Raw genomic sequence first — 10,050 nt, forward strand, 5'->3', positions numbered from 1 at the left:
AAAATGGTCTGAGTTTTGAAGCAACTGTTCCATGAATGATTTTGTTGCAACGTACAAAGATGGCCTTATTGTTTCTATGGAGAACTTTCATTCAGAATAGTCTGACCCTTGGAGGCTGAAATTCCCATTCTTAATGGGCCATTTAAGCAGCCTCCACATTAAGAACTATATAAAAACCCATTTTTCTTCAGGCCAGTGAAATTACGAAATCCCGGCTGTAAGATTTATTGCTAAAAATATACAAGGTTTCTATTACAATAGGTGTTAAGTTGCATTAACAGAGATGCTAAACATCTCTAAATAGCTTTTTGTTAGGGCATAAGAAAATGTTTTGTAGTCAAGAGAAGTTGCTGAATGTTATACAGATTTGGAATTCATGTGAAACTCCAGGAAAAGACATGAAATGTGCACTCCTTTAAGAGACGTAAAATCTGATTTTTATCTCTGCCACTGACTTCCCATTTGACTTAGAGAAAAATCATAAAACCACAAGGTAAGAAGGTCATCTAAATTATCAAGTAGATGTATTTGCATTTCGTATCCTGCTAACATCCAAAAGGATTTAAATCACTTATAGACTGAAATGCAGAGGAACCGGGCATAAAAACAAAATAGGTGCTACAATCATTTTTTAAAAGAACTTTAATGCACTGATGTTTTAACTGATTCCAATATTTGGGCATTATCTCTGGCCCTAAGTTTTTCGGGGGAGTAAAAACAAAGATAGAAATGCATCCATAGTCTTTTAAGGTCTCCCACCCAAATTTTCCAAGAAACCTGGGTAGTTATTTATTTCAGAGGAGCCAATCATGCTTCCAAATGCCAGACAGAAAAAAAACTGGATGTCTACCATGTTCAGTTGCCATTGCTTCTTCTGCTTCCACGTAGTCTGACGAGTTTTTATTCACGGCTGTCCCCTTCATTGGTTAGGCATGTAACATGCCTGGGACTCACAAGGTTATGGCTGTGTTTAGCTTATATGCCTGAGCTTAGCCATGCTTCCTGAAGCTTGTCAGTTGTGCAAGAGTGGCTGGGCCTAGGAAAGTTTCTAGCTTCGGCCACAAGCTGGACCAATACCAGCTCTCCTCCCAAAACCCCAGCCAATATCAGAATCTTCCTTCTCTCCTTATGAATTTATTTTGGGGGCCCTTGATACACTTTGCTTTCAGTGACTCTTAATCAGGTTATTCCTAACAGTAACAGTGAACTTCAAAGGAGTCTCTTTTCTTCTCCTTCCAGGAAGATTTTTTATTCTATGTATGTTTACCCACTCCCTTCCCAAGACTCAGCATTATGTACCAAGAGATATTGGGAGAAGCTGTTTCTTGAGGCTCTAAAGGACCACTTACACCATATGCCAGAAAAACAAGTGGCTAACAGACTTACACTTCATTCATTTGTACAACAAACCTTTATGAGTGCCTCCAACCTGTCAGGCACTGAACTCCCAGGAAACAGCAGTGAATAAATGTGACCAGGTCCCAGCAACTGTGGAGTTTACAGTCTAGTGAAAAGATGAATAGAAAACAAACACTGAAATATTTAATGACAGATAGTGGTAGATATTATGAAAATAAAGCAATGGGCTAGAGAAAGAGACAAGTTATTTTAGAGTTGTCACAGAAGGACAATTTAACATGGTGTGAAGTGAGGAAGTAAGTCATGTAGCCTCTGAGAGAAGATTACAGGAAAACAGCATGTGCAAAGCCCTGAGATCAGTGCATGCGTGACAAGTTCAAGGAACGGCAAGGAGACCAGTGTGTTTGGAGCAGAGTCAGCAACGAAGAAGTGGCAGATGAGGTCAGAAAGACAGTCAGCAGCAAAAAATGTGAAGCCTTGAAGACAATGTTAAAAACTCTGTATGGAATTCTATATGAGATGGAAAGCCTTTGAAAGGTTTTGAGCAGAAGACTGACACAATCTGATTTGTGTTTCAGAAGAAAAACCCTGAATATTATGTGAAGATTAAAGTATGAGGCATGGGGCCGTGGGGGTAACAGTGGGCAGTGAGGGTAACAGTGGAAACAGGGAAAACAGTAAGAGTAGTTAAAAAAAGAAGATTGATAATTTGCTATTGGATTTAACACAATGGAGTTCACTGATGACCTTGAGCTGTTTCATCAGACTGGGTGGAGACAAAAGCTTTCTGTACAGCCTTCTGCCATCTTCTTCCATGAGCCAGCTTTGAGATTCTGGTGGAATTCAGCACAGCGTTTTTTTTTTAGGGGAGGGGGGCAATTACTATGTGCCAGGGACTACACTTCTTACTAGAGATACCACAGATTGATGAAGCATTGGCTCTTATTTATAATGAGGTAGGAAAGACAGACATGTGAAACGATAAATTATAACTCAATATAGTAAGCACATTATCTTCTTGTTGGGATGAAATGTTTTTAATAGGAACTCAATCACTTTTCTTCATGAGTGTCTAATTCACCTGAAAACTGTGAGCGACTTAGGAAACACATCAAAACATGTTCTTTACCCCTCAATTTGCATAAAATATTTTTAAAAAGAGAATCTAAATTGTTAAATTGTTTTACACTGTCATCTCACATTTGAAAAATGGTTTTCTTTCTTTGCAGTTATTGGCTATTATCCCATCCCATTCACACAGCACTTGAAGGGGTGATGTGGTTTGTTCTTCTGTTTTCATTTCCTGGAACAGAAGAGGAGGCAATGTAAAGGATGAAAATGGGAAAGAACTGTATTGTAGCAAGGACCCTTACAAATCTAGGGCAGGGTGTTTATGTCACCAAACAACAAAAGAGCCTAATAAACCAAGCAAAAGGACATACTTGAGTGACCACACCATAACTCCCTCAAATAAACACCCTGACTGGACTTGTCTGAATGCTTTGTGTGTGCAAGGGTGTGTGTGTGTGTGCACGCACGTATGTGCATTTGTGTGGTCATACAATTTAATAAGTGCAGCTGTGTTTATTCAACTATATAACATTCCACATATACATAGAGCACACATGTGGCTGGAGATCATTCATAGCTTCATTCTTGGAAAGAGTATAAGCAGAAAAATTGTGTAACCCATGAAAACCAATTCATTCTGGCTTATATACACATAAATGCAGAGAGATTCTTAAAGGAAATTTACAGCTGAAATCACTGCTTTGAAACCTGAAACAATCAATTCACCTGAATAACTAGATGTAGTCCATTTAGAAACACTTCTGGGTCCAGCCCTGTGGCCAAGTGGTTAAGCTCTGGTGCTCTGCTTCAGAGGCCCAGGGTTTCAGCAGTTCGGATCTTGGGCACAGACCTAGCACCGCTCATGAAGCCATGCTGAGGTGGCGTCCCACATTACAGACCTAGGAGGACCCACAACTAGAATATACAATTATGGATTGGAGGGATTTGGGGAGAAGAAGAGAAAAAAAGAGATTGGTAACGGATATTAGCTCAGGGCCAATCTTTAAAAAAAAAAAAGATTACAGTATAAATTGGCATTGAAACTAAACATTTAAAAAAAGACAAACACTTCTGAGAATAGTCACACACAGGAGTAAAGGGATTCGAAAATCATATTTACATGAAAATGTTAAAGAAACTGGGATTATATGGCATGGAAAAGAGCAAAGTGTGAGTAATAACTTCCTATTTTGAAATATACCAAAGTTATACTACAGAAGACAGTAACACATTTTCTGACAATAGAACAGAAGAGATCCATAAGGAATAAGATAAAGAGAATTTTGTCTTGCAAAGAAGGTTTGTCAAATACTGAACTGCATTACAAAAATGGAGACTGAGATATCTGTTTGGAAGATATTTTTCACATGTAAACAACTATTATAAAAATACTGAAATTCTCTCCAGGAACTTACCATCTCTTTTCTCAAAACCCTCTTTTCCTATCTTGTCCCTGTGGTGAAGCATGGAAAGCATAGGTTCTAATGATTGCTATAAAAGTAAGAAGCCAGGGCAGAAGAGAGAGAACTGACAACTCCAAATGTTGGCTAGTAAGTTGAGCAACTGGAACTCTCATACATTGCTGGTGGGAGTATAAAATGGCATAAACAGCTTAGAATACTGTTTAGGTTTTTATCAAGTTAAACATGCATTTACCCTATGACCCATCAATTCTACTCTTAGGCATTTACTCACAAGAGATGAAAACATATGCCCACAAAAAGATTTGAGTAAGAATGTTTATAGAAGTTTTATTCATAGAGGATAAAAACTGGAAATAACCCAATGTCTATCAATAGGTTAATGGATAAACCAATTGTGATATATTCTTAGAACCTAATACTACACAGCAATAAAAAAATTATGCATGCAACAACATGGATAAATCTCAAAAACATTTTTAAGGGAAGGAAACCAGACACAAAATAGTATGCACTGTACAATTCCACTATATTAAGTTCAAGAATAGGTATCGTTAAGTCTACAGTAATGGAAATAAGAATGATGGTTGCCTTTTAGGGGTGGTGACTGGTGGGTAGGGAGCAAAAAAACCTTTTTGTGATGATTGATCATGTACACAGGAGTATACATTTGTCAAAACTTAAACTGTGCGTATAAAATTCCTGCATTTTGTATCAGGTAAATTTTATCTCAATTAAAAAAATGCAATGATCAAAACACTCCAGTGACTTTTCATCTCACTTATAATTAAATCCAATTTCCCTTACATGGCCTCTAAGGCCCTCACTTTCTCTCAGATCTGACTTCCAATCAATCTGTCCCTGGTGCACTCCTTTCCAACTTCAAAGGCCTCCTTATTATTCCTTGAACATGCAGGAGTGCTCCTAAGACGTTACACTGCTTTTCCTTCGGCTAGGAACCCTCCTCCTCTATGGATCTATACACCCAGCTCCCTTTCTTCATTCAGATCTTTGCTCAAATGTCACCTCATGAGATAGTGCTCCCTAAACACCCTTTCTAAAATAGCAATACCTGTCCCCAGCACATGCATGCACTCACACACACACACACGTCTCATCCCTTTTTATACCATCTCCCTTTTCTTTATGGTACATACAAATCCCAGATATTATATTTTATATTCATTCATTATTTTGTCTTTCTCCCCTCCACAGAATGAGGAATTCTTCAGCTAAGACCTTTTTGTTATTCACTGATGTATCCTCCAGTGCCTAGAAAAATGTCTGAAACATAGATATTCAATAAATACTTGTTGAATGCTTAAGCAGAATTTAGATAAGTGATAGTGTAAAGGAGATGGAAACAACAGTGGGGGAACAAACTAGATGTTCCTGCTATCTATTGTTGCATAACAAACCTTCCCAAGGCTAATGGCTGAAAACAACAATGAAAGTTTTGCTCACAAATCTGTAATATGGGTAGGGCTCAGCCGGAACAGCCAATCTCTGTTCCATGAAGGGTCGGCCTTGGTGGCTTGACTGGGGGGAAGATGATGCACTTTCAGGATGGTTCACTCCTATGTCAGCTGGAAGCTGAGTGAGTTAGAGGCATCGGTTCCTCCTCATATGAGCATAATGGCTGGGTTCCAAGAGCAAGCATCCCAAGAGACAGGAAGCTGATGTATCAGTCCCACGCTATTATATCACGTAAATAGTCGTAGAGACTAGATTCACTGGGAGGGAATATAAACCTCACCTCTTGATAGGATGAGAGCTGAAGAATTCTAGGGTCATCTTTTACAACCACCATACAAGACGATCTTTTAGGTACATTCCACCACTCTGGGATTTATAATTGTGTGAGCTGTTTAATCACAAACGTTTTCAAAATTCACGTGAGAAGTTACTTAACATTAAACAAAAGCCATGATATAATAATCACTAGCTAATCGTACTAATATTAAAGTTCTGCTTATGTACTAGATACAGTGTATTAAGGTGTTTTATACACAACATCTAAGTTTTTCAATTGAACAAACATTTATATAGCACTTACTAGATACCAGGCACTGTTCTCAGTGCTTTAAAGATAAAGCAACTTAATCCATGAAACAATCCCATAAATTAAGTCTTATTATTATCCCCACGCTAGATTGGAAAGCCAACGCAAGAAGAGATTAAATACCTTGCACAAAGTCACACAGCCAAAAAGGATGGAGCCAGGATTTGAACCTGCAGTCTGACCCAAGCCTCTCCTCTTAACCACAGTGTCATGCTCTCTGTCTCTTAACCTACCCAGTAATCCTACAAACTGAGTACCATTGTTATCCCCATTTGACAGAAGGAAAAAACTGAGGCTTAGAGCAGTTATCATCACCTTCCCAAGATCTGTCTACCTATATGCTCGCAGCACTGTGCCGGTATTTTATACATTGCTTCTATCCTCACAGCCATGCCGCAAGGTAGATATGACAAAACTGAGAATAAAATGTTAAATAACTTGCTCTAGGTCACATAGCTAGCAAATATTAGAGCTAGGATTCAAACTCAGATGCATGTGGCTGCAAAACCAGGCTTTTTTCCTCGCATTGCCCTCATTTCAGGGGCAGGGCAAGAAGAGAGGAATGGAGCAGCTGACACCAGAAGGCAGTATCCCCTTCCACACTGGGACTCCTGGTTAACCTCTGAGAGGGCTGGAACAGAGATGCCCAGAGGTGAGAAGAGATCTACAGATTATTAGGAAAGGTTTCTGGATCTATTGTTAGATTATAAAAGCCAGTCTCATAGTTTTCTCTCTCCCTTGGAGAAGTAGTTTTACTTTCCTTTCTCTGCTCTAGGTCATGACCTGCTTTTCATTGCCGCCTCCATCTTCAGCCCAGCTGATAAAGGAAGGAGGTGAAGTGATGAAAGTCAACATCTACCCTGGGACCTCTTGTGGTTTAGTCAATTAATTGTCAGTCCTTTGGGGAGAGGGGAGTGGAAGAAGAGAGAGGAGCAAAGGAAGAGATGAGAAAAAAAGAAATCAACTAATCTCCTGAATCTGCCAGGGTTCCTCACAACTTTTCCTATGAAGATGTCCCCTGTGGCCCATTTAGAGCCATTTACCAAAACTTTTTCAGATTTCTTTGATTTTAACATCTGCTTTCCTCTTTTTTTCCTGCACAGTCCTATGCTTCCTGGATACATGGCAGTCAGCCTTTGATCTTGGTGCCTCTGGTTAGCCGCATGCTGTAAGTTATCCCTCCTCAAGCTAATTCTGGGCAATGATGAAATCTACATCCCTTCCCTCTTCACGCTCTTTATCACAAACCTCCTGTCCAGTCTGACATGAGTCGGACCAGCTCTCCCGCAGGGACTCACAGAACTCACTAATCCTTTATAAAGAAGGGGGACTTCAGGTTATAGTTAGTCCTAGAGTTATGATGTTAATCCTATAAATCAACCACCCTTAAAAGTCAGAGAGGCCCCAAAGAAATCAGATTATCAGCGAATAAGAAGTTTAGTAAATTTCCAAGCATAATTAGGTTAGGTAGGGCAATTCTCTCAGTTATTTGCTTCATCACCATTATTATCATTACTTGATTTCTGTCAACTTCAAATTTGCTATGATACTGATCTAAGCGTGGGAAGAGCTGGAAAATACATTAAAGATAAGCTAGTTTGGGGAAAGCTAACGATAATGAGAAGGCTAAATTGTAGAAGCTTTTAAAAGAATACAATATATTCTTGTAAATTATTCTTACAAACTTATTCCAGTTATCTATGTTCCTAGGGATCCTTGCATAATGAAGAGATAAAGATGATTTACAATAAACTTTTAAATGTAATTAAATATTTCTTCAAAATATTTTCTCAATTTTAATATTTCCAGGTAATATTTCCATCACATAGCATTTTTATTCAAATTATTCTTTAATGATAGTGAGGACAAAGGGGAATGTTAGACTATTTCCTAGACAAATAATCATAAATTCTGAATAATGAAGATTTTATTGTACTACTTTTCCACCCTCTGGGAAAAATCCAAGTAATATGTGAAATGTTTCTTCTAGTGACTGGAAATTACTTCCTATATTTTTAAATTATTCATTATTATAAGTTTCCCAGGGGAAACCATGTCCTGTTACTGTTAATTCTTCATATCCAAGTGAATTTTTCATTTTGTGACTTTTCTGTGGCCAACATACACTTGCATTTACATTTCAGTCATGGATTCTCTCTACTCTACAGCATGTTTCTGGTACCTATTCTCTACTTCCTAACTGGCATGGAAGCTTATGAAAACATTCAACGTAATATCAGACTGAACCAAACAACTGAGTTTTAAGCATATCACTTTTTAATTATCTAATATTTAAGGGTTACCCATATCATGCCCCTTTCTAGATAATTAAGAATAAACTTTATTAGCTTGTCATGTTAGAAGAGGGCCCTAGGAAAGTGAAGAGCACTGCTCCTGTTTATACAATAATTTGTTAGTAACCAAAGTGAAATATACACAAATAATCTTGTATGTAAAAAGATAATAATGTGTTTTGGGCTGAAATACTTAAAATATAAAAAGTCCACAGAACCAAAAAGGTTGGCTTTTAGATCCATGGTTTTTAAACTGTTCTGTGGCCACTAAACTGAGCTATGTTCTAAGAACTGAATAGAAACCAGCGAAGAGAAGGAAACTGAGGCAAGAAGAGTTAGGGAAGGCATTCAAAAGCAGAAGCTCTTAACTGGATTTTCAAGGGAAGTGAAGATGGATGAAGTTGGCAAAGAGAAGGGAGAATGCCTGTCCTAGTCAGTGGCGATCAGCACTTGCTCAGAGCAGACTTTCTTCCCACGGCAGATGTTTTCAGACCTTCTTTGAAGCAAAGAGCTTCATCCCTTATGGAACCTGGGGTGGGCTGTCCTCACCCTGCCTAGGCAGGGGTTCAACGTTGCTGACTCCATCATGTGCTGCTGACGGCAAAGGGTGAAGGCCCTGGAATGCCAGTCTTTGAGCCTCATCCCTTTTCATGGCTCCCCAGAGAGAACTGTCAGTGGGGCGTTCCGGGCCATAAAAAATGATCCTCTTCCTGGGGACTAGATTATTTCACCTGGAAAACTCAAGCATCCTTTCTTCCTGCAAACATTTGTCAATGGGACAGAACCTATTGCTCCCTAGAGTGGGGATGGCTCTGCCCCCTTCATTGCCTGGCCCCTGGAGCTCTGAGATTCAGCTGCTGGGCATTATTTCAATCTCTGCTCTTTCTTACTGCCCATAATCCCAGCAGTGCCTGGTCTCTTAGCTTGCAACCTACGCACACAATTCTCTCTAAGGGTATAGCTCTCTGTGATAAACATTTCTCAACCTTACTTGCCTACTTCCAATGAACTAACTTCCAATGAACCAATAAAACTAACAGCTGGTGTTTACACAGCACTTACCTTCCAGGGAGCTCAGAGCAATTTCCAGTGACACACTCTAATCCTCTCCCAAGCTCTGGCTGGTAATAGGTATTAATACTATTCCCCTGAATAAGGAAGAGTGAGCCAAGAAACTTGTAATGGTTTGCTGAATATCACCTGATTGTTAGATAGTTCATTCATTCAACTTTTTTTTCCCCAATTATGTCCTTGCCACTGTATTGTAAGATATTGTACATATATTAACTCATTCTTTCCCAAATTTTCCCAATGGTAAGAATCACCGGAGGCTCTTGTTAAACAAACAACTGTGTTGACCCCTGTCCTGGACATTCTCATTCAGTGGGTCTGGGATGAGACCCAGGAATTTATGTGTTTGTCCAGGTGATAAGTATAACATTCCAGCTGATTATTATCACTAGGAAAGTTTGGGAAACATCATTTACTTCATTTAATTGTCACAGTAATCCTATGTAGTATTATTATGCACCTTTATTGAAAAAGAAACCTATGATCAGCATATCAATATAGAAGGCTGAGATATGAAATCTCAATTAATTCAACTCTGACTCCCACAGACAAGAGGTGACAAATGATTAATTTCTTATATTTCCTCAGTTTTCCCAATCACACTTTCTCAGTTAAATGTTTAAAAACAAAGCTATTCATCTGGGGTTTGAGCTATACACATACTTTTTGCCTAGATCTGTGCCATAAATTAGTGTTATAAGAACTCTCTACTAGAGATAGTTCAAAATGGACCCAAAAACACGACATCTCATCTACAAATTTAAGCTCATCT

The sequence above is a fragment of the Equus quagga genome, chromosome 18 (genome assembly GCF_021613505.1).
Source record: "Equus quagga isolate Etosha38 chromosome 18, UCLA_HA_Equagga_1.0, whole genome shotgun sequence".
NCBI lineage: Eukaryota > Metazoa > Chordata > Mammalia > Perissodactyla > Equidae > Equus > Equus quagga.